Consider the following 18,036-nt stretch of genomic DNA (forward strand, 5'->3'; position numbering starts at 1 on the left):
AACATCTATATGTTTGATGGCAATTCTAAAGGCAAATATTTTTTGTGTCCTTTTGGTCCCATTGCAAAGTGTTAGGTTGAAAAATAATTGATCCTGTAAGCAACTGACTACTGCTTTTTTTTTTTTTTTGCCAGTCATGGGACTTGAACTTTGGGCCTGGACGCTGTCCCTGAGCTCTTCAGCTCAAGGCTACCACCCTAACCTTTGAACCACAGTGCCACTCCCCATTTTCTGGTGATTAATTGGAGATAAAGAGTCTCATGGACATTTTAATGCCCAGGCTGGCTTTGATCCATGATCCTCAGACCTCAGCCTCCTGAGTAGTTAGGATTATAGGCATGTTTCACCATGCCTGGATACTGCTTTTTTTTTTAAAAAATTTATTTAAAGCTTCTATCACTAGTGTTTATGGGTAACAACTAGTAATCTATCAAAATAAATGGCATTACATATTACATTTCATTTATTATCACTTATAGGTCTACTCACAGTAAGTCATTGGTTTGAATGTATAACCAAAGTTTTCTAAAAGCTGCGAACAATTGTGAATACTTTAGTTAGGAATCAGATGGTTACATAAGACTTTGTGGTCCTTCTGTCCAACCTATGCATTAATAATATTAATATTAATAATAGCTCATTCCTAGATGAACTTTCTCATCTGCTATAATCACTGTTCCCCCCACACCTGGAGTGAGTGTATATATTGCCTAGCAGTTTATTTTGATTTTTGGTTTTTTTTTTTTTTTGCCAGTCCTGGGGCTTGAACTCAGGGCCTGAGCACTGTCATTGGGCTTTTTCCTCAAGGTGAGCACTCTACCACTTGAGTCACAGAACTTCCTGTGGCTTGTCTGTATGTGGTACCAAGGAATTGAACCTGGTCTTTATACATGCTAGACAAGCACTCTACCACTAGGCCAAACTCCCAGCCCTTGCCTAGGGCTTTGCAAGAACTTTCCACTTTGTTTTCCTTTTCTTATGACAGATGGTTAACAGGTTGCTGTGGTCAGTCTCCACGTACTGAGCAGGAGGGAGGATGTTCATAACTAAGTGGGAAGGGCCTGTCAGGGCAGCCCCCTTTTCCCTCATAGCCCCAGAAACAAGCCTCTGTCTGCTTCTACTTCCTGAGTGCATTCTTATTCCACCACTGTAACTTTTGTCTAACTATGTCTTAGATTTTTCTTCTGTGGCTCTAGTTGGCTTAAGGATGTTTTTACTTACTTGAAACTGTTGTCCTTTCTAAATGAGCTTATCTCAGATACAAAAATTTGTTATCAATGTGTAAGAAGAAATGCACCGACTACCTGGTGATTGCAACTGAACCCCTCTATACATTACCCCGACAATAAAAAATTTTAAAAATTTGTTATCATAGTTACTCAGGATACTGAGATCTGAGGTTCATGATTCAAAGCCAGCCTAGGTAGGGAGTCCATGAGATTCTAATGTTCAACTAACCACCAGGAAACCATAAGTGCTCTCAGTGGTAGAGCACTAGCCTTGAGCAAAAATGCTCAGGGACAGGACCCAGGCCTTGAGTTCAAGGCCACAATCAAAAAACAAACAACAAAAAAAACTGAAAGCAAACAAAGACAGAGGCATGGCTCAAGTGATAAAGCACCTTCCTAGCAAGAATAAGGACCCAAGTTCAAATTCTAGTACCTCAAAAAAAAAGCAAAGTATTTATGACATATAAATGCAGGTTAAAAAAAGTGAAACTAGGGCCAGGAGTTTGGCCTAGATGTAGAGTACTTGCCTAGCATGCACAAAGACCTGGGTTTGATTCCTCGGTACCACATACATAGAAAAAAGCCAGAAGTGGTGCTGAGACTCAAGTGGTAGAGCTCTAGCCTTGAGAAAGTCTAAGGACAGTGTCCCCGAGCTCAAGCCCAGGACTGGCAAAAAAAAAAAAAAAAAAAAAAAAAAAAAAGTGAAAATCTAATTTATTGAACTGAAACCCCTTTTGTTTCGCTACTTGAGCTAATAATAGCTTTGGGGAGTTTGGGGGTTGGTTTTTTTTTTTTTTTTTTTTTTTTTTTTTTTGGTTGTGGGGCTTGAACTCTGGGCACTGTTCCTGAGCTCTTCAGCTCAAGGCTAGCACTCTACCACTAAAACCATAGAGTTTCTGGTTTTCTGGTGGTTAACTGGGGATAAGAGACCCACAGAGTTCCATGCCAGGACCTATGCTCAGATCTCGGCCTCCTGAGTAGCCAGGATTATAGGCATCTAAAAATAGAACAAATACCTTTTTTCACTCCCTAGGTCTAGAACACTCCTCTAGAGTGTTCTAAGACTATTGTAGTCTAGTTCTTCCATTTTCCTCATATGAGAGAGTTCTCCTGAGCTGGTCCATTCGACACAACACTTCATGACTCAGTCTGGCTGCCTCTTCCTCTCAGAATTGCATGTGGCACGTGGCTGCGCTCTTCCCCCACCCGCCCTGGCATCACTACCAGCCAAGCACTTGGCTAAAGGAAATGATTGTGCCTTCTTCCTCAATGCCCTTACCCTAGGCAAATTTCTCCAAAACAGTTTAATCAAGTGTGTTTTCAATAAATGAAGGTTCTATAAAGCACATGGAAAGAGAGAAACTTGGCCATCAGGGATCAGTCAGCTAATCAGAGGAATGCAAACCAATTTTATATAACTCTTATAATTAATAAAAACCATCTCTGTGGATAAAGTTTATCATTATTTATATTTACATTTAATTGTCTGTTTTTGCAATACTTGGGATTGAACTCAGGGCCTCCTGTTAATATTCTTACCACTTAATCCATGCTCCTATTCCTTTTGTTTTTAGTTTTTTTAAATAGGTCTTGCTAACCTTACGTGGGTCTGGCCTCAGAGTACAACATCCTACCTCTGGAATACTTTAGTTTACAGTCATTTGCCACTACACTCTCCTCTAAAATGTTTCATCTTTGAGGAAAAATAAGATACAGGAGGCAAGTGAAGACATGTTTTTCTTTCTTTTTTTCTTATGCCAGTCCCAGGGCTTGAACTCAGGGTCTGGGTGCTGTCATTGAGCTTTTGTGCTCAAAGCTAGTTCTCTAGCACTACACTTCTAGCTTTTTGGTGTTTTATTGGAGATAACAGTCTCATGGACATCCCTGCCCAGACTAGGTTTGAATAGAAATCCTCAGGTCCAAGCCTTGAATAGCTAGGATTACAGCCATGTGCGATCAGACCCTGGCAACCAAAGTAGTCTTGAGGCATTTCAGTTGCATTCCAAATTATAAAGAGGAATACACTTAGTATTAAAGTACAAATATGGCATATGTAGATTCATATTAAGAGAAATATAGATTAAAATTACAAAAAAAAATCTACACAGTATTCCTAAGTAGGACACTTTTTTTTTTGTCAGTCCTGGGATTGAACTCAGGGCCTGAGCACCATTCTTGGCTTTCTCAAGGCTAGAGCTCTGCTACTTAAGCCACCACACCACTTCCAGCTTTTTCTATGTATGTGGTATTGAGGAAACAAACCCAGGTCTTCGTGTATGCTTGGCAAGCACTCTACCACTAGGCCAAACTCCCTGTCCAAGAGACTATGCTTTTAACTCAGAAGATCAGAACAGGCCCAGATCTTTTTATGCAACACATTATTTATAGATAAGACCAATAGTTAGACATGGCTGAAACAGTGGATCCCAATTGTTCTAATTATTAAAAAACAAAGAGAAACGTGTGAAGACTTTGATTGAACCCTTCTACCATGTATACCTATATCAAAATATCATGTTATAGATTATACATACATATTTACAATTTCATCAATTAAAAATAAACAAAATAAGCCAGGAATAGACTCCTCACACCAGTCATCTTCAAAAGAGGAGAATATGTTTTCTGGAATGGTGGTGTTACACAGGAAGCAGAGAAGGAGGTGATGGCGAGACCAGAATTTAGGCTAATGCAATAACCCAGGTTCAAAACTGAGTGACTTGGTTGGGCCACTGGCAGTGAAAATGGAGAATAATGGAAAATGATTTCCACAAGGAGTTGTCAACATCACTTTACCAGACTGATTAGATGCCAGGCAAGAAAAGTGAGTGGACACGGTGAAGTCATAGCTTCAGCACAAGAGGACTGAGGGGCACAAAGGTGGCACCATGGCTGATGTGTGCCACCTCGAGTGTGTTGATGACACCACAGGGAGGACTGTGGGAAGGGCACTGGATCTCAGTACCGGAGGCAGGGCAGTGAGGTGATGGTCAGAATGCCACTCAGAGTAGAAGGGAGTGAACACAAGGTGATTTTGATAAGAGTTGGCAAAGGGAGAGTACTACAGTGTGACACTAAGAAAGATGGTGAGACCAAGAGGAGACCTGCAGCATGTCAGACAGAGTAGTTAGTTCTCTCTGCTTCTGTCTCTGCAGCTCCTTTCCCTTCACACACCATTAGGTTTCTCTCTGCTCTTCTGCCTGCCACAGTAAGACTTGATGAATCACAGTGCAAGCCAAGGAGTGCCTAAGGACACTGGACACCCAAGTATGAGGACAGGGATAGAAAAAGAAACGAACATCTCATGACTCACCAGTGTGACAAGTCTGCTAGTGCCAGGCCTCCCTTGCAGGTACCAAAGTCAGCCTTCTTTCCCTTACCCTTGGAGAAGATGGGCATTTATTTCACTCAGTTGAGTGCCCTCATTTGTTTCTGTCTTCTTTCTATATAACCATCATTCATTTCCTCCATGCCTTCAAAGAACCCTTGTTCTCATAAATTTCTAATCTTAAGTGTGTGTGCCAGTATTTGAGATTAAACTCAGGGCCTCACTTGACTTTTTCAATCAAGATGGTGCTGTACTTATTTGAGCCACACCTCTACTTCTAGCTTTTTGCTGGTTAATTGGAGATCAGTCTCATGGACTTTTCTGCCCAGTCTGGCTTCAAACTGCAATCTTCAGATCGCAGACTCCTGAGTAGTTAGGATTATAGATATAAGCCTCCAATGGTGCTTGGCTACAGATTTCCTTTATTTTCACATTTTCAGATGGCTTGCTGAGTTTTTCTTTTTGCGGAGTGGTGGGAGGAGGTACTGGGCACTGGCCCTGAGCTCTTTTGCTCAAGGTTTTCATGCTACCACTTGAGCCACAGCTCCACTTCTGGCTTTATTTGGTAGTAACTAGAGTCTTGTGAACATTCCTGCCTGGGTTGGCTTCTAACTGTGATCCTCTGATCTCAGCCTCCTGAGTAGCTAGGATTATAAGCATGAGCCACTGGCACCAGGCTGAGTTTTCCTTATTTTTAACTTAATAATAAGTTAAGCATGGGCTTCGGTAAATAATAACAAGTATCTATCACATCCTTTGAAAGAAATGATCTTAGAGTTTTCAATTGAGAATAAAAAAAAATGGAAGAAATGGCCACAGGTCTATACTCTTCACTGTTATTTAGACACCCACTTGCTGAGCATCCAATATGTGCAATCACTATTACACATGCTTAGCACACAAAACTAGTGAGCCCTAGTCAGTACGGCAAGGGAATCTGCAGAGAGAAATAGAGGAGTTAGGTGGAGATTTCTAGACTGACCTTGGAAAATGGCTGCCCCTTCTAGACTATTTCATTGCCGGTTGGAGAGGATGTTTTCTTTGAAGGCTCTAGATTTCATTAGGTAACTGGTGTTTGATCGGCTGGTGGTTTTATAGAAGTATAGTGATAGCCGGACTACATTATAAACACACCCTATTTAGCTTGTTAGAGTTGGTTTATGTGTGGGTTAGGTATAAAAATAAATTCAGCGTGGGCTTTGGTAAATGATAACAGACAAGAAGAAGGGCTTGTATGTGCTTAGTTACAATGCTGTTGCTCCACTCCGAATCACCCTTCTTTTGGGTAGTTTTAATCTTCTATTTAGAGTCTATAACTACTTGGGAGCTAAAAAAAAGTTAAACTGCAACTGGGTTTAAAAAAATTAAGTAGCTATACAAAGGGATTTCAATTCAGCATGTCTGTTTATGAATATAAAGCATCTTGAGCAACTGGATGGACCTTAACCTAGGACTTTAATATTGGAAATTTAATTCCTCATTAACATTTCTTTGCCTTCTGGAAAATTAGACATCATGATTCCTAAAATTAAAATCCAACCTTTGCCAATAACTTCGTTTAACCGGAACAAATTGACACAGCAACTTCTTTGCCCTGGTCAGAGACTCCTTTGCTGAAGAACTTGGCTGGTTTGTGATCATCTCTTCTTCTCTCCCACCACAGCCTGCAAATTTACTTTGTAATTCAAATAAGCTTTTCCTTGAAAAGCATGCAGAACAGCCTTAAATCATCTAAGGCAGTTAAGCAAATTTTGCATTTTATGAGCAGGGGATAATCCTTTCAACATTTTCAGAAAGAAGTTTACAAGCCTGGCATGCATGGTGAGCAATGGAAGCCAGGTGACAAATGGGGACACAGTGTCCTCCTGGCAATCTGGGTGACACACACACATAGTAAATCCTCTCCTGTGGTGGCAGGTCCACCAGCGTGGGGAAAGGAGATCAATTCTCACCCCGCCTCACAAAGGATCCTGCATCCACTGATGGCTATGAATGCCAAGAAGAAGCTTAATGAAGGAGACGCTGAAAGCTGACAGGAGTATTGGAAATGAATCGAGAGAAAATGAAAATATTATGCACCAAATTGGCAGAGCAGAAGACTGAGTGACGATTAGTGAACATGGAAATAGAGTGTGGCTGAGTCTCTTCTCAGGCCAGCTGGTGACAACAGAATATCTATCTGTGCAAGGAACTAGCGAAATGAAAAGCACACATGGGCTGGGGAGTGCATGGAAACCCAACTTGCTCCACAGACAGCAATGCATAAATTGGAAATTTAGGTCTGCCAGCATTTTTGAAACATAAGTATAGCTATGATGAAAGGGAATTTGTGTGTGCAAGCTGGGAAGGAATGGGGAGGCCGAAAGACAGTAATGAAAGATGGATATACAATAGGATCTGAGCCAGGCACCATTGGCTTATGCCTTTAATCCTAGCTACTCAGAAGGCTGAGATCTGAGGATCACAGTCTGAAATCAGCCCAGGCAGAAAAGTCTGTGAGACTTTTATCCCCACTTTTATCTCAGAAGTTGAGCTGTTGCTCAAGTGCTAGAGCTGATCAGCCTGGCGTGAAAAGCTAAGAGATAGCATCATGGCTCTCATTTCTAACTCCAGTACCAGCATACACAGCCATACACACATATACATCTACACACACACACACACACACACACACACACACACACACACACACACACACACAGGATCTAAGGACAGAAAACCGTTTTTCTTCTACATGTTTGCCTCTACTAATTTGTTGCTTATGTTTCTGATTGGTCACTTTTGCATTTTTCTTCATGGGTTTAAACAAAAGTGCATAAAATAGCATTATAATTCAAGTGGAAAATGTATTGCAAAATGGAGAAAGAGAAAGCTTTACAGTTTTAATTGGTGTTATTAGTAGGAGTGGCCAAAGAAAGAGCACTGGCAATGATTACCTTGTGATCAATAAATCGAAGAAAAGTGACAAGGATGTTGTTTTCCTGCTTTCAAAGAGAAAAATGGCAGACCATTTGAAAGAATATAAAGATCACTGAGAAATATATCATCTTACCAAGAGGCTGCCTCTTCTGTTTAGCTGGGGCAGAATGACCATTTATAGCTGCAACATCTGTCTAACATATTGCTATAATTATCCATACAAGTCCCAGGGGGAACTGGACGTCAAGTACCACCATTATTCTGTGTAGAACTTAGGGCAGAAACAAGAGCATCTTATCTTATCTCCAAAGAAACCTAAGAGAGTCTTTGCTGCACCATAACAATTTGACCGAAGGCCTGGACTCTTAACACTGGAAAACAGAAAAGAATGAAAGAAGAGAGTTCACATGATTAGGAGTACATTTCATGGTCTAGATCTGTTTCAAATAGACAATCATAGTCCTAGACATGGATGAGGGTGTTGGGGCTAGACTTCCCTCTGATTGACATGTCCAAGGGTAGAAGGAACAGAGCAGGACCCATTAGTTCCATCCAAAGACTACCAAACTGAAAACTGTGCCATGGCTTATACAAGGTCAGGGTTGGAAAGCATGTGAAAGGGATGACACTGATCAAGATGCATTATATTCACAAGATGACATGGTGAATTGAAATCCCCGTATACAACTGAAGTTTTCAATAATAAAATCGATCTTTACAAGATGATTATCCCATTGACACATAGCTCTGAAGAATGATTCCAAGTGAAACTAAATCCCCAGACACACACACACACACACACACACACACACACACACACACAATTTCAGTAACTACTTCTAAAGAGACATACAGGTTTTACAAAATAGAATTTGGTTCTTTGATTTTTTTTTTCCAAAGGTGAATATGAAGTATTTGTGGTCTTGACTTGAGGAATTAGTTTGTCCTCACCTTCCTTCTGTGGCCAGTTTCAAAACTGACTCCAATGCAGAGAGTGGAGAAGCCAGCAGACAGGACACAGAGGAAACAAAATGGATTATGAATTTGAAAATTACCTATTATCTTGTATCATACAGCTCAGAGCCCTGGCACAATGATTTGCCACAATCCAGATTTTTCAGCTCAAATGGCTTTACATTCAAGCAAGCAAATTAACCATAAAATACTTTTGGGGGGAAAATCTAAAAAAAAAAACACACAAAATATCCCAAGAAAGAATAAACTGCAGATAATAAGCACCAATCTGGTGTTGAATGCAGCCCAAGATACCAATTGTTTTAAGTCACGACAAAGACAGCTGAATGCTCATCTTGTGGATGCTGTGCTCGGATGATTGCCTGCCATGAGTATCTTCTTGCACAAATAACAGTTTTTTTCCGCTCTTAATTTTCTGCTAAATTGGAAGCTAACTGCTTCCCACATTGTCATCGGAACACCTGCAGCTGGGCTGGATTTCTGCGCACCATTTCTTTTAGGTAAAACAGCACCCCACTTCCTTCAGATCCTCATTATGCTGAGGTCTTCCTTTCACTGCGCCACAGCACTAATGATTCAGGCAGGCTGGTCAGTCATTAAGTGACAAGCAAATGATACTGTGTGAAACGTGTGAGTAATCGGTCTGAACAAATGAAATCACAGACTTGCCTTGGCCATCATTCATTTCACCAACAGCACCAATGTGGCGCACAGCAGGTAGCTCAGTTAAAACCAGCCTTGTAAAACAAATTTCCTGGAGTCTTTGAAGGCAACCGCAATGGGCTGGATGCTTCAGCTCCTGGATTCTGCCCAGAGGAGTTAAGGAAGATTGGGGGAAGGGGGAGGCTGGAAGGGGCAGGAGGAGGAGCTGGGAGGAGAGCCTTGGTACATACATTAGAGTAATTAAGGGTTTCGTGTCTTATTGGTATGTTTTCTCATTTGTATGGATCTCAGAAATGACTGTTGGATTAGCAAACCCAAAACACACCGCAGAGTCTCCCCAGAGCCTTGTCAGGAGTAAAGTTAAGCTCCCAAATAAAGATGCTAAATTTAGAGCCCCAAAGAAGTCTTGGTCAAGCCCATGGATGGCTTCAAGGATGAGGCAAATCACAGTGATAAAAAAAGGCTCCTGTTTACAGTCCATCTCCTTTGGATTCATCAGTGATGTTGGACACAGCAAACTGGCCGCTAATAGAAACCTGACTTGCCTACTGAAACTTAAAATGCTTTAGATTACACTGTAGTGGTGGTGGGGAGGTAAAATAAAAGAGGCAGAACAGACAGAAAAAAAAATCCTGTAAAAAAATTCTTATAGTCACTAGCCTTTCTCCTCCAGGAGAGTTGGGCCCCCCTGACTGGGAGAGGGAGAAGGAAAGAAAAAGGGAAGGGTAGGAGTGATTTTTAGTATTGAGCAAAAAAGAATTGCATGTTTAATTTGGATCGTATCCCCAGAACATCTCATTATGCATATTACAAGTATTCCCAAATCCAAAATGTCCCAAAATCTACAATCCCAATTCCAAAACAATCCCAATCCCAAACTCTAGTGATCTCAAGTGCTTCTTAGCCAAGAAAATATGAAGTTTATTTTATGTGAGCTCAGTATTCTCGGAAAGGGACAATATGCAGAATAGTTTGAATTTATTAGCTAAAGGGCTCAAAAGAGAGTGGCTATAGGGAGGGGAAGAGACAGAGAAGGAAAGAATCAAGAAATAAATCTTGCAAATGAACAGTGATAGCTAAATATCGCAAATATACTCCCTTGCAAAATTATGAGATATCACCTCCTACAGATCCAGTTCCATTTTTATTTAGTGGTAGGTCCTCAAAAACAAACTCAAAACTTGACCTTTGCAAGAAGGGAGCACAGATTAAGTGTTCAAATGTATATTAATAGATTAATACATACTCACGATGAGTAAATCCAACTCTGTTGGCCCTCCCAGGATGAAACCACTGATAGAAGTGTGACTCGTATTACCCCAATATTACCCTTGTATATAGTCTCACCGAGACATACAAGGTGTGACCACACCTCATGTTCTGTCTGTGACTGGTTCTTTCCACTCAAGACATAGCAGAGTGTCTTGCCTGCCTGCCTCCCACCCCTCCCTACATTCCCTCTAGTTTTCAGTTCACATATCTCTTGTATCATGGAGACAGTGTGTCTGCAGCAGCTCAGCTGTCTTGAGACACATGGGTCATAACAGCTACGAGTCTGTGTTGTATCCCAGAAAACTAACAAAAAAAACCTTTGGGTTTGAAACATTCAGAAATATGAAGACTATGTATTCTTGAGATGGATCAACTACATTTTGCATTATGAAATGAACATAATTCTACCCTTCTTTTGCAACCAGGGCTGGATTGTTGTGGGTGAAATAGGAAATGGCTCCGAGACTCATGTTTTGAATGCTGAGTCCCCAGCTGGTGGCTCTGTGTTGGGAGATGATAGGAACTTTAGGAATTAGACCTTGGTTGGAGGAAATAAGTCACTAGGGACGGGTCCTTGTGGGTTTTCCATTCCTGGCTCCTTCCTGTCTTGCTCTCTGCTTCTTGTCCACTGTGAAATGAAGAAATGCCTCCTCTCACACACTCCCACGCCTTGAAGGTTTGCCCAAGCACATGGACAAAGTGACCCTGGACTGAACCGCTGATACTGTGAGCTAAAATAATGCCTCCTTCTCTTACGTTGTATCTGCCAGGTATTTGACCACGGAAGATACAAGTATAAGTGATAAACATAGGTTCTACGGTTATATATTTAGGTATTAATATACACACATGGAAAATACTAAACCATTAGTAGATACTATCCTTCAGTAGGTCATGTTGAGAGCAGTGGTGGGTAATTTATATTGATAATTGAAGTCACTTAGAATATTTCGATTTTAAGACATTAACAGGTAATAAATGATATTACAGATGCACAAGGATAAAAGGCTCCCTAGTTGTATTTCTAATGTGACCCATTATTACTTCACAATACAGTGGATTTCTGTATTTTAAAATATATTTTAGTTTTGGGGGCCGGGAGTTTGGCCTAGTGGTTAAAGTGCTTGCCTAGCATGCATGAAGACCCGGGTTCGATTCCTCAGTACCACATACATAGAAAAAAGCCGGAAGTGGTGCTGAGGCTCAAGTGGTAGAGCTCTGGCCTTGAGAAAAATCCAAGGACAGTGCTCAGGCCCTGAGCTCAAGCCCAGGACTGGCAAAAAAATAAATAAATAAATAAATAAATAAATAAAATAAAATATATTTTAGTTTTTTAACTAATTGAATTCAATAAACTCAGATAATAGTAAAAAATACAATAGAACACTTGATGTCAGCACACATAATTATCTCATTTATTTGAACATTTAGAAAATATTTTGGGTTGTGAACACATTTTAACTATCCTCTGGTGATGCACAATTAAGTTGCTTACAATTTTTAACCTACTGAAAAGAATACTGTGGTGAAAATCTTTATCTCTTCATTTGTGTAAGTATAATTACAGGGTAATTCCTAAAATCAAAATTATTATATGGTTTAATCCTTACCAATGTAACAGTTTTTTTCACACTTAGTCCTACTAAATTAAAATATGAAATGGAAAAACTCTTCCACATTAAAAAATGTTACATTTCTTGCGTGTCTATGGCTTATTTTTCCACTTTCCTTGTAAAGGTTAAGTCTTTTCTCACTGATTTGTAAAAATACATTTTTTTTTGGCAATGGGGGCCGGAGTTGGTTATGGGGCTTGTGCTCAGTCTCTGAGCTCTTTCGCTCTAGGCTTGTGCTGTACCAGTTTGATGAGACACAGCACCATTTCTGGTTTTCTGGTGACAAACTGGAGATAAAAGTCTTACAGACTTTCCTGCCTGGGCTGGCTTTGAAACACAGTTCTCAAGATCTCAGCCTGCTGAGTAGCTAAGAATACAGGTGTGAGTCACCAGAGGCTTGCTCTTGTAAAATTACTTTTAAAAGGAACATTTGTCTTTCCTGTTTTCCAAATTGTTGCTACTCTTTGCTCCTTTGTATTAGTTTTCTTTTCCCTAAACAACAATAATACTTATGTAATTTAAGAATACCCTGATAACTTTTGAAGTTTTCACTATCTTTGAAAAGTACTTAGCCCTTTTACTGTGGATTCCCTGCTCCCCCCAAACATTTGCGACTTGATCCATCAGGAATATTCTACACTTGGGCCAGGCGTGGTGGCTCATGCTTATAATCCTAGCTACTCAGGAGGTTGAGATCTGACAATATCGGTTCAAAGCCAACACACAGGCACTGAAGACCATAAGACTCTTATCTCCAATTAACCACCAGACAAGGAAAGTGGTCCTGTAGCTCAAGTGGTTGGGCAGTAGCCTTGAGCTGAAGAGCTCAGGGACAGTACCCAGGCCCAGAGTTCAAGTCCCACGACCCAGAAAGAAAGAAAGAAGGAAAGAAAGAAAAAAGAAAGAAAGAAAGAAAGAAAGAAAGAGAAAGGAAGGAAGGAAGAAAGAAAGAAAGAAAGAAAGAAAGAAAGAAAGAAAGAAAGAGCGAGCTCTACAGTTAGGACAAGTATGAAGGATCTAGTGTAGCTTCATTTATCGTCACATGGTTACCATTGTCCCAACACTACATGTGACTGTTCTAATTATGGGCTCTAGGCACTAATCAGTCAAAGCCTCATATTCTCTTTCAATGCCAACACATCTAAATGTAGTATAACAATATGCTTTCAATATTACTATTTTGCGGCTCTGCTTCAAGACCTTTTATAATAGTAGGTGCTAACAGCCTTGGGGCTCAAGAGAAGAACATCATTCATAGTCCCATAGCCAGGATGCTGAGATGTACAAGGCTGGAAAGACTGCAAAACTTTTTAAATTCACCAACATAAGAATGATTATAGTCCCTATCATCATCTTTGAAATGCCTATATTTTAGACCTTCTAGAACAGTATATATACATACAATGGTTTTTGTTGTTTGTTTCTTAAAATGTGGGACTTGAACTCAGAACCTGGGTGCTGTCCCAACTTTTTTTTCTTCTCAAGGCTAGGGCTCTACCACTTGAGCCACAGCTCCAGTTCTGGCTTTTTGATGGTTTATTAGTGATAAAGAGTCTTACAGTTTTCTGCCTGGGCTGGCTTCAAACTGTGATCCTCAGATCTCAGCTGTCTGAATACGTAGATTATCTAGGATTATAGGTGTGAGCCACCAGCACCTAGCCACAATGTTCTTTAAAAAAAAAAAGATGAATTTTGAAATCATCCCTGGTCCCAAAGATTCTTGGATAAGGAATGATAGTCTTTATTATCTTTTTTTTGGGGGGGGGGGTCAGGGAGGGCCCTGGGCGCTGTCCCTGAGCTCTTCAGCTCAAGACTACCGCTCTACCCTAGAGCTAAGCCCCACTTCCCCATTTTCTAGAGGTTAACTGGAAATAAGAGTCTCAGCTCTTTTTGTGCCTGACCTGGCTTTGAACCTTGATCCTCAGATCTCAGCCTCCTGAGTAGCTAGGATTACAGGTGTGAGCCACCACACCTAGCTTAGTCTTTATTATCTTACAAAGAGCAGAAATAAGCCACTCAATAGGAAGGAAGGAAGAAGAGGAAAGAATGAAGATGAAAATCCTTAGAGAAAAATGAGTTGTTTTTGTTTTTTTTTTTGCCAGTCCTGGGGCTGGAACTCAGGGCCTGAGCACTGTCCTGGGTCTTTCTCAAGGCTAGAGCTCTACCACTTGAGCCTCAGCACTACTTCTGGTTTTTTTCTATGTATGTGGTACCGAGAAATCAAACCCGGGTCTTTGTGCATGCTTGGCAAGCACTCAACCACTAGACAAAACCCCTGGCCCCTAAAATTCATTTTATAAACTACAGAATTTCATACCAATCCAACTTTAAGCTCCATGCTATCAGATTTGAGATTTTGTTAAGTAGAGCCTTTACAAAATAAAATGTCTTATGATTTTGAACATAATCGATGTGGTAGGAAGAAAGGACTGGAGTTTTAGGGACCAGAAAGACACAGAGCCAGTCTGAGAGCTAGACTCTCCCAGACACATGTCACACTGAGATCTTTGGAATCCTAGCATGGAAAACCAGAACCATCTCAGTTGAAGCCTTTGGAATTCAGCAACCAGAAATAAAGTACTTGTTCTTTCTTCACTGAAACCAAACAGCAATCCATACATAGGCAGGGAAGGAATGACCTATTCTCAGCTCTATGTCATCAAGAGACCAAATCAAAGGAGCTCTTCTTCCTTAAACTTGAACACGATCAAAATTGCTTGGTAAGTCAATTAAGTTGCTGTCCCTGAGTCCCAGGTTATGAAGTGGACTCGGTTATGAGCATTTTTAATAGTTCAATCTGGAGATATCACATTAAGACCTTATTTAATTAGGGTAGCCTTGTCTTTAGTATTATTCAGTTTGAAGACACCCCTCTCTCTCCTTAATCCTCCTTGAGCCACAGCTTCACTTCCAGATTTTTTGATAGCTAATTGGGGGTAAGAGTCCAATGGACTTCCTGCTTGGGATGGCTTCAAACCATAGTCCTCAAGTCTCAGCCTCCTGAGTAGCTAGGATTATAGGCATGAGCCACTGGCATCTGGCACCTTCACTAATTCTTACCCAAAGGAGTAAAGTTCCTCAGGGGAATTAGGAGAAAGTTGTGACTAGAAAAGGTTAAAACAGTTGATCTGCAACACTCCCCAGCTGGGACTCGGTCGATAGGCATTCATGACCCTCTCATCAGCATTCCAGAAAGTCTCCAGGGGCCCAATCACAATCTCAGAAGCTTAGGGATCCTCCACCCAAGCAGACTTGGCCAAACCCAGCTGAAGGCACCTGATTATAAGCCTACCTGGCCCTCAGTTCCCAGAAGAGGACATACAGAGACCCCACCAGCAGCCAAAACAGACTACTGGTTTTGGAGTCTCCCTGTCAACTATTCAGGTAAGCCTTTCTCTTTTGCATTGCAATAAACACTCTTCTGATCATAGTTTTCCTGGCTTTACTTCTATACTGTCCCAGAGGACAAGGACTCACCCACGTGTGTATGAATAGCTTAGTGGAATTTTTTTTGAGGTATGTTTTCCAAAAACAATAAAATCACAATATGATTGAAAAGAAGGTGGGATAATTTTTTAAAAAAAACCCTGAAAAGTACAAGTAAATTGGCACCATTAGAGGAGCACAGTCCTATGAAAAAGTGAGTTCTGATTAAGATTGTGATGATGGAAACATTTCCAACACTGCAACCAGATAACACCCTAAGCTAAGATGTTTGCTTAGCCCCGTTTGTCAGCTCATTTCTGAAAACCTAATAATCTACTCCTAGGAAAACTCCTGTAATACAATTGTAAAGATGGATGGGAAGGGGCAGCTCTATAGCGGCTTTGTGTGAATTTCATGTTAACCCATGATTTTGTTTGTCTGTTATTCCTAAATGCTGGGGGAGTCAGGGACATCCTCTAATATGCTAATTTGCTTCCTGGCAGTCTGGGACAAGAGAGTGATTGGATTTTTTTTTTTTTTTTTTTTTTTTGGTCTCTGGCAACATTGCCTGGCTGAGGGAAAATAGGCACTTGATATTGCCAAAAAGACTATCTGGAAAATTCCTCATCAGCCTTTGCTTTCCACATCTACTGTGAGGACAGGAAGAAGTGGTACTGGGGGCGCAGGAAGGTAAATGATATTAAACTTTCCTGCATGGGACAGAAAGAGGAGGAAACAACTTTTCAGAATGACTGGATACTACAGGACTAGTGTGTTTATTTCTTTATTAACATTGTTATTCATATGCTCACAGTAAGCCTTACCAGGTCTGCCAGACACTTCATGCACTTTGCGGCAGTCTACATTTAGGTGAGACTATCAGATCATGTGTGCTAGTGAGAAGGCAACCCAAACTTGATAAACACTGATGTCAGCTTTCCAAGGAAAGATTGTGCTTAGCTGACACCATAAGGCCAGGAGGGGCTTCTTAATTCTCACTCTAATGTAGCAATGTCTGCCCAAGAGTCTATCTTGATTCAGTCCCTCACTTGGTTAATTAATAGGATCCTGCTCCATTCTCTGAGAGAAACAAGCTTACCAGAAATAGGCTTAAGCCAGAAATAGCTAGAAACCAAAAAGATGCTTTATGGGGGAGGGTGATTTGTTTGGTTGCAGTGATTTATCTTCTCAGATATTAAAACAGATGGTCACCGTGGTGAATATGTTCCCAGTAGTTTTTCCCTTTAGTAGCCAGCCAGGTGTACCAAGCATTCATTTTACCTGCCTCTACCTGTGTGAAGGAGATTTTATCGCTCACACGTCCTCCATTAAGTAGACAGAATGGGGGAAGTGAAGTAGGTAACATGCAAAGCCTTACATGTGGCTATTCACTGGTTGGAGTCAGCCTAGAACAGAAACCATCCATCTGAAGCCAAATGGCATGTGGTGCTGAGCAGCCGTCTGGCACCCTTCCAGCCCTGCGGCCAGAGTGATCATCCTCACAGACACCGGGATCACTACGATCATCACTGGCTCTGGTGGTGGCAAGAGCAGCTGGCTGTGGGCTTTTACCTCTCAAATCCCTTGGTATTCTCTCCCTTCCACCCCCTTCCCTGAAAGTCATTAGAAGCCACCTATTACAGAGTCCATACCACAACCCATCACTTAGTCCGTTTTCTCCCTCCTCCCACCCCCTTGCTGCAGTCATGTCAGTTCCCTGTCCGGTTATTCTTATATGAACTCTGGCCTGCACTCTAATAGAATCTCCATTCTCACCTACAGTGTACAGCGCACAGGCTTGCTTCCTCCTTCCCACAAAGCTGAGAGTCAACGCTCGAGTAGAGTGTCATTTGTGACAAGTGCAAAGCTTGCTACTTAGTAGACAGAACCTTGAATTTCCCCCACAGGACAAATAAATGACACATAAAACGGACAGAGGGAAAGCTCAAGAATGGAGAGGCCATTGAGATGTGTGAGGGAAAGAGAGAAAAGAAAGAAAAAAAGGAACAATGACTATCACAGGGTCACTGAGAAAGCAAAGTTTAAACCTCACTAGGAATCAAGAAAATGCAAATTAAACCATTAGATGCCATGAGACACCATTAGATGAATAAAATCTTAGCATTTCCTCCTATGGCACATTCACAAGGATGGGGAGGTGCACTGTCAGATCCTGCTGCTAGGATGGAAGTGGTCCAGCCCTCCGGGAATGATTTGACCCAAGACATGGGGCCTAACATTTCCCCTGCCTCTCCCCCATTATAAATCCTTACCTTTCATAGAGGAACTAAAAATGTAAGGATTCTCACCTTAATGTTGTTTGCAATGGCAGAAAGAAATATTGAACATATCTGTGACTAAGGAATTGAGAAGGGAACTTGGAGCACACAGCAGGCTCACTTTACTTGTGGGGAACACTTTTTGAGATCTATAGTGCATGCCCCAAAGACCCAATGGCACCGAACCCCATATATACTATGGTTTTGTTGTTTTGTTTTTGCAAGTCTGGGGATTTGGAATCAGGGCCTGAGCACTGTCCTTGGGGTTTCTCAAGGTTAGTGCTCTACCACTTGAGCCACACCACCACTTTTGGCTTTTTCTGTGTATATGG

At 41.2% G+C, this 18,036-nt stretch overlaps 1 protein-coding gene across 1 annotated transcript in view; it reads right to left on the reverse strand.

The window, feature by feature from the left end:
* Positions 1–18,036, reverse strand: part of Cdca7l (cell division cycle associated 7 like) — a 129,080-nt gene that overhangs the window by 92,949 nt on the left and 18,095 nt on the right. The window lies entirely within an intron of this gene.

Source organism: Megascapheus bottae, chromosome 5 (genome assembly GCF_031878675.1).
Source record: "Megascapheus bottae isolate mThoBot1 chromosome 5, mThoBot2.hap1, whole genome shotgun sequence".
Taxonomy (NCBI): domain Eukaryota; kingdom Metazoa; phylum Chordata; class Mammalia; order Rodentia; family Geomyidae; genus Megascapheus; species Megascapheus bottae.